Here is a 7,604-nt window from a genome sequence, read left to right on the forward strand (position 1 = left end):
ACATCAATTTTTCTCAGGGTTAACTAACGAACTACAAAAGGGGCGGGAACGCACCTGAACGCGGAGGGTATCGGCGACGGCGAGTTTCTGGTAAGTAGAAATCGAAGAGTTCTCGTGCACAATGTGTCAATGTTGACCGTCTGATCTGGCACCAGCAGCGCAGCGGGTCTTATGTAAGGTTTTGCAGTGCATTTAAGGTGCTCGACAAAAGTTCCCAATGGTGGATCTCTTGTTTATATTTTGTTTTGAGTTTTAATAGCACCTTCTTCTTTCTTTCTCTACGCAGAAGCGGTAGAGGTGGAGCAGGGAGGGAAATTGGGGGTGTTTAGGGTTTTTAAGAAAGGTGTATAAAGGTAATAGAGCACAAAAGAAAAAGGCAAAAAAAATAAGGTTGTGTGAGACTCGAACCCGGGTCTGCACACAAACACAATGCACGCCTTGCCACTAAGCCAGTATATGTTTTATGTATATATTTGAAACAAATTATATATATGGTTCAGCCCAGAAAACACATGGTTCGCTAAAAAAGTCGCTATTAAATGCTCCACTACGGTTCGAAAAACACCTGGTTCGCTTGACCCGGTACTCATGTGTATAAATCCGTCCCTGCCTATCGCAACACCAAACATTACTTTGAGTTTACTTTTACCCATTATAATATATCTATATATAATGTTTTTTTTAAAGATTTGGGGCCTTAATTAAGTGTGGGCCTAAAGCCCTAACTGTTTTCGCTACCCCACGAGCCACCCCTGATCGCAATCACCCAAGAAAACGACCACCACCGCTTCTCAAACTCTAAAACACAAGAACAAGGCTTGAAATCACCTAAGATCAGCCCTAAAACCGAAATCCATTGTGTTACAAAGGTGTTTTCAAGCTTCCGTAATCATTTACAACTTCATTTACAACTTCATTCCACAATAACTCTAAACCTTATGATCTTAACAGCAGCATGAGCCTTTGGTGTGCTTTCATAACTTGAAACTTGGTTGGTAAGCCAAGATTTATCAAAAACCTTCACTTTTATATGAAATCCAATTAAGAACATCCTTGATGCTAGGTTGTTCTTGAGCTTTCACTAGCATTATTAAGAGACTAGTTTCAAGGCTTTTAACATCCTCCTACTTGCGCTCAAGAAGGTATAAATCTCAAAACCATTAAAATTTACATTAAATAACCAAAAAATCGCATTAAACTCGTTCAAATATAAAAACTATAAATGTTGAGGCTTACATACTAAAAATAATATTTTTAGTACATAAATAAGTTAACAAGATAAAATACTTCAAAAAGTGTAAGAAATACTTTTTCTTAGCTTAAAACCTGAACCCGAACTGGTACGCGCTAAAAAACCTAAAACCATTATTATTACCATAGTTAATTAGATACATAATCGTTTAACCATGTAGGTTCTTTTTGTGCATGTTTACATAAATCTTGCACAAATCATTAACTTTGGCAGCCAACATAGATATGTGGGGGTAACGTGACTAACGTCACCATAGCTAGTGATTGACGCTCAGACAGTGATAACTTCTTGGTTGTGGCCTTGATTGTAGGTTGATTGGTTTATGCAATGTTTATGCATATATATGCACATATTTTATGATGTGAAGCTAGCAAAGATAGGTCATAGATTATAGCTAATTTTTGGTAGAGCGTGCCTCAGCGGGCCGATTAGTTTATGCAGATTTACTTGTTTAGACTGTAGACAATAGTAGATGATATCGCCTCATATTGTATGGTTGTTTATTATGGTTGGTAAATCCTACGACAATGTTTAAAAATTAATCAAGTCCTATGTATTAAATTTCCGCTGCTTAAGTTTTCATATCGAATGAGCTTGTGGTGGAGGGTAGGGGAGAGAGACTTGGTGTCTCATATGACCCAGGTTTGATTCCCGCTCACAGCATTTAGTTTAGCGGCACGAGAGTGATGATGGGAGACTAGGCAATTTGGTGGCATTCACTAGTTGGAGATTTGAACTGACGTGTTATCTCACCGCACTATCGTGCCTTCAGGCGAGTTTTCACAGGCGTTGACCTTAGGTGAGAGTTTTTCCTGGATCCAAAGGCAAGTATATCTTAATGTGATGAATTTAGCTAGTAGCTCATTTGGAGAATTCATTAACCATTCAAAAAAAAATACTCTTTTTATATCAATACATGCCATGCCATAAGTGAAAAGGTGGAGTCCGAACATAAACTTAAGGCTTGTAGTGTTCAAGCCTTAAGTAAGTTCTTGAGGATATTTAAACTGATGTCGGGTCTGAACATACACTTAAACAAAACCATGATGTTAGGGGTGAAAGTTAACTTTCAAGAGGTCAAGGTGATGGTGGAAATAATTCATTGAAAGGCGGAAGAATTACCGTTTTTATATTTGGGTATAAAATTGGGAGTTAACATGAATAAAATTAATAATTGGAAACAAGTGATGGATTTTTTTTTTTGATAAAAGACCTACCTCGTAGAAAGCCTACACGCTTGGTGGTCAAATTACATTGATCAAGGGGGTTTTCGAATGCCTTCCTAGCTATTACATTTCATTGTACCAAGCCCAGTTAAAAATTTTAGATATCTTAGAGGCTAAACGAAGGAGATTTCTTTGGGGAGGAAATGAGTACAAGGCGAAAACTTGTTGGGCTGCTTGGAATAGAGTAACATCCTCTAAAGAATATGGGGGGTTAGGTTTGTTTTCACTCAAAGAGTCAAATATAGCTATTTTGTCAAAATGGTTGGCGCTTTAAAGTGGAAAAGGATAGTCTTTGGAAAAAGGTTATAATGGCTATTCATCATAAGCCTAGATCTTCATCAACTATTTCCCACAACAAACGATTAAATGGCACATGGGATAAAATTATCAAGATTATAAAATCATTGGCAACAATTCAGGCTTCGTTGACTAGAACCATCAAAGGGCAGGTGGGTAATGGTTCTAATGTTTGGATGTTTGGTTAACTGATGATACTTTGAAAAATCGATTCCTTACTTTGTTCTCGTTAGAAGGGGTGAAGTTATGTGTGGTGGCCGATCATGTTAAAGTTAATGATGGGAATTATTCGATAAAGTGGAATTGGAAAATTCAGCTCGTGCTTAGGGAAGCGGTAACCGAACAAATGGCATTGTTAGATTTGCTTTTTTATTTCAGTTTTAAGGGTGGAGAAGACAACTAGGTGTGGGGTGGTGATGCTTCAGGGTCTTTCTCTGTTTCTCCGATGAAGAAGTTACCATATAGAGTTGATCCACCTTGCCCGAAAAGCATCTTAAAATGGAATAATTGGGTTCCGATGAAGGTGAACACGGTTGTTTGGTTGGCCCTTCAGAACTGCCTTCCAACTAGCGATAATCTGATTAAAAGAAAAACTTTTTTGGTCTGGATATGTGTAGTAATTGTTTTGCGGAAGAGGATTCGGTGGACCATATTTTTGCATCTTGCTATGTCGCAACTGTGGTGTGGCAAAGAATTGGAAAGTGGTGCAGTATTCAACCTTTTCAGTAAGGAGTCCAAGACTTAATTGAGGCTGTAAAATAGATTCTGGGCATGGGGCATAAAAGAAAATTGGCCCATTCCATTGTTATGGTGGCGTTTTGGTGCTTATGGAAGGTCAGAAACAAGTACATTTTCAAAAACAAGCCGGTGAAGATTGTTAAAGTGCTTGAAGACATAAAGGTTTTGAGTTTCTTGTGGATTAAATATAGGGCGAGACGTGCCAATCTAGAATGGGATAGGTGGAAATCTTTGGTTATGTAACTCGTTTATGGTTTGTTCTTGGTGCCGGCCATTAATTGCTACCGCCTTGGTATGAATGGTTTTTTCTTTGTTTTAATGAAGGTTGTTAAAACAAAGGTAAAAAGATGGGGTGTGACATTATGAATTATATGATATTGACAACTGCACTTTGATAAGGTGGCATATATGTTTGTATATTTTGTTTGTAATCAAAACAATTAATACACTAAATATGTGAAGATGTATTAGACTAAGGGGTGTTTGGTAATCATGTGCTAAACTAATAAGAGATTTGGCTGATTAACAGGTAGTCTCTGATTCAATAAGCATGTTTTTGAAACTTAACCATTAAGAGACTCTAAGCTCTATAAGATATTAAAATGTCTAACTAAACAGACTCTACCTTTGAGTGATTCAGATGTAACCCTTTTAATAAAATTAATAAGACGCTGCCAAACTATCACATCCTAACCGACGGCGGATTATACGTCAGGGCGTGAACGATGATGGTTCATAACACATGACATCAATTAAAGTTATAATATTTATTCATCACATTAAAACATGTCACACATTACAAGTAGTTTCAAGGTAATAGCATAACATAAAGATAACATTGTTTATTGTTTTATTAGCCTAGGTCCATACCGGTACCACGTTTGAACTTCAAAGCAAACTTCAAACTTAATTGTGTACCTGCGTCATATATAAAATAAGATGGTCAACTATTTGAATAGTTTGTGAGCAACATGAATAAATATAAAACCACACAATATACCATAACATCCATCGATTTATTGGATGAATAATGATTCGAAATACAATATGAACCAGGTTTCAAATATGAAAAGTTGACGAATGTCACACAAACAGCATATAATACTGCAATACTAACGAAATTATGTGGATTATAGTTTTGAATTACATCTGACATTTCAGTATATCAACACATGTTTAAGATGTGTGACGATGCTGGACAGGGCCGGTTTTTGGGCCGTGCAGCCCGTGCAATTGCACGAGGCCCAAAATTCTAAAGGGCCCAATGGTTTTTTTATTTCTTTCTTTATATATATGCAGGCCCCAAAAAAAAAGACGGTGAAAACTAAGCAAACGGGATTAGGGGAATTCAATTATCGATTGCAGGTCAATGGGTGTCATGATAATCGATTAGCTGGCCACGGGAATCGAAATCGAAGGTATGATTTCTATTCGTTTTTGTTAGTCGATTAGTTTGACCTAATTTTTTGAATCTGCCAATCTGAATTTTAGGTATTGTTTTAGTCGAATTGTATGATTTCTATGCTTGCAAAAATTGTTTCTTTTATGCTTGACACAAAAGTATGATTTTACTTCTAATTTCTTCTTAATTCTAGAACTAATATGGGTTTTTGATGATGAAATTTGTCTATTTTTACTAGAGCTAGATACGAATGTATCATGAGTTATGCTGGTGTTATTTCTTTATTTTTCTCTAAAAAGTTCATTATTTATTGATAGAAATTTTCCTTTGAGGTACTTACATTATGTGCAATTGTTGGCTTTGTGGTGTCTTTATTACCATCTCTCAGTTATGAGGTTCAATACTTTTTTTAAACAGATTATGAGGTCAAGTTCAACGGGAACGGTGGCATTGATGCATTGAAGAATCGGACATTAATGCTAATGAACTTTTCTTAGAGTTGAAGTTGATTGAGACATTCTTACCGAGTCGTATTGTCAGCCCTTTTGGTGCTTTATACAATATCCAGCAACTCGGTCGTGTTCCTATTGCTATAAATGCATATAAAGTGCTTTTGACAATTCCGGTAATGATGGCATCAGGAGAAAGAAGTTTTTCAAAACTGAAGCTGTCGATGTCTTATCTACGCTCGATAATGTCACAAGAAAGATTTAACGGATTGGCATTGATATCTATTGAAAACGAAATATTAGAAGGTATGGACTATAAAGACATGATTAAGAGATTTGCTTCCCGAAAAGCTAGGAGAGCCTCAAAATTTGCTTAAGTAAGTTCGATCATTTTGGTACACTACTTTTGTTTTGTTTATTTGATAACAATTGTATTCATATTGTGATTTTTTATATATAATTGAAGAGTTATATTACAAGGAGGCCCAAAATTTATCTTGCACGAGGCCTAAATTTTTTTAATCATTTTCGGAGACGGCCCTGATGCTGGACTTGTTTCTCACATATGACACTTGTAAGATCATAATGTAGATTACTAAAGTCCAAATATTGCCTACCTATTGCGTGTAAATAGCTTACTTGAGTGTAATATACACACTGTGTAATTTCCCCCCTTTTTTTTCTTAAAACATATCCTATTGCAAGTGAGAAACCGAAGTTCAAACCCAACTTATATTACTCACTTGTGCTCATTACATATTTATTGACGAACAAACTTGATCATAAATATCTGCACATTAATGGAAGAATGATTTTGAATTGATTCGAGGGTTTTTAAATTATTTTTCTTTTAATTTGCGCTTGTGTTCTTCATCCCTAAAATCTATCTTAATACTCGAAGATTTCATTGAAACTTATAAAAAAACTAAGGAAAAAAAAAACATTACATAAATCTAAATATTATCTACTGGGATCAAACTGAAGATTCATTAACTTCCAAGTAGAAACCTCTTCATCATTCGACCCACAAGTTTTCTTCAACTCAGTGTATTTTCCAACATCAAACCCTTCACTCTTCATCAACTTCTTCTGCCTGACAAGAAACCTGCTCTGAAAAAACGCCTCAAAACAAGGCTCTCTTGATGTCCTGATGAAATATGCAAACCCTAACATGAAATACACCGATGTAACATAAAAACAAATTGGTTCCATAACGTCCCATGACAGTTCCCAAAACGTTAACCTCATGAACGCCGCCGTCTGCACCACCAGGTACCCTAACCCACCCCAAAGCTCTCGTCGGACTTGCTTCCTTGCCTTGTCATCGATCGCCGACTTCCAGCGCTCCATTTCTTCCAGCTCCTTCACTGGCGCATCGTCTACTGTCGTGATCATGAACTCGTTGATAGCTTTCACTATCTGCAATAATAAAAACATGAATTTGTGTGATTTTAGTGAAGATGGTAGAGGCAGGGTATTCGATACAAACGAAGTTAACATATTAAACGTACAAAAGACTAGAGTAATTTTTATTACTCTATGATTTTACACTTAAATAATTATATAACAAAAGATAAATAGAATAATAATGAGTACTTTAATTCAAAACTATATACTACAATATTTTCGCCAATGTTTATTACAATTATTTTAGATATTTAATGTTACTATAATTATTTTAGTTATTTGTATGTTTCTTAACAGAATAAGTTAACTAGCTAACCTGTTCAGGTTTAAGGAAAACGATGTTTCCTAACACGATGACAGAACCCGAATTCTCTAGAACTTTCGCGAGTTCTACCCCTTCTTGTTTATCAGAACATCCATCCACACACATCTGAACAAACTCATCATAGGACACACGGTTCTTACGGTTACTCCTCAGTTTCGATTTCAACATCTTTATTCGCGAGACGCGAAGGATCTTCTTAGCGTCCGCCACCATCAACTGGCTCTTCGTCTGGCGACGAACTAAATTTCTCGCAAGGTCCATCTCTTTGAGTCTCTCAAACAGCTTCTCTCCTCCAGGACGGAAGATCTCCAGCAAGTTCGCCGAAGAGAGGTACAACGGCCGCTGCTGGAGAAACCATCGGAAGATCGAGTCGCTTACCGGCTCAGACGGTGCTCCGTCTGGATTAGGTTGCATCATGGATTGAACAGATAGTTCTTAATGTTTGATTCAACAGCTTGTAAGTACTAGTGTTAAATAACTTTTGAACTATGTTTTGCTTCAATGCCAT

The 7,604-nt window shown here is 36.5% G+C and overlaps 1 pseudogene; it reads right to left on the reverse strand.

The window, feature by feature from the left end:
* Positions 1-6,324: 6,324 nt before the first annotated feature.
* Positions 6,325-7,604, reverse strand: LOC143538879 (calcium uniporter protein 4, mitochondrial pseudogene; annotated as a pseudogene).

Source organism: Bidens hawaiensis, unplaced genomic scaffold (genome assembly GCF_021521415.1).
Source record: "Bidens hawaiensis isolate Kalapana, Puna unplaced genomic scaffold, B.hawaiensis_p1.1 tig00011744_1, whole genome shotgun sequence".
NCBI classification, from domain to species: Eukaryota; Viridiplantae; Streptophyta; class Magnoliopsida; order Asterales; family Asteraceae; genus Bidens; species Bidens hawaiensis.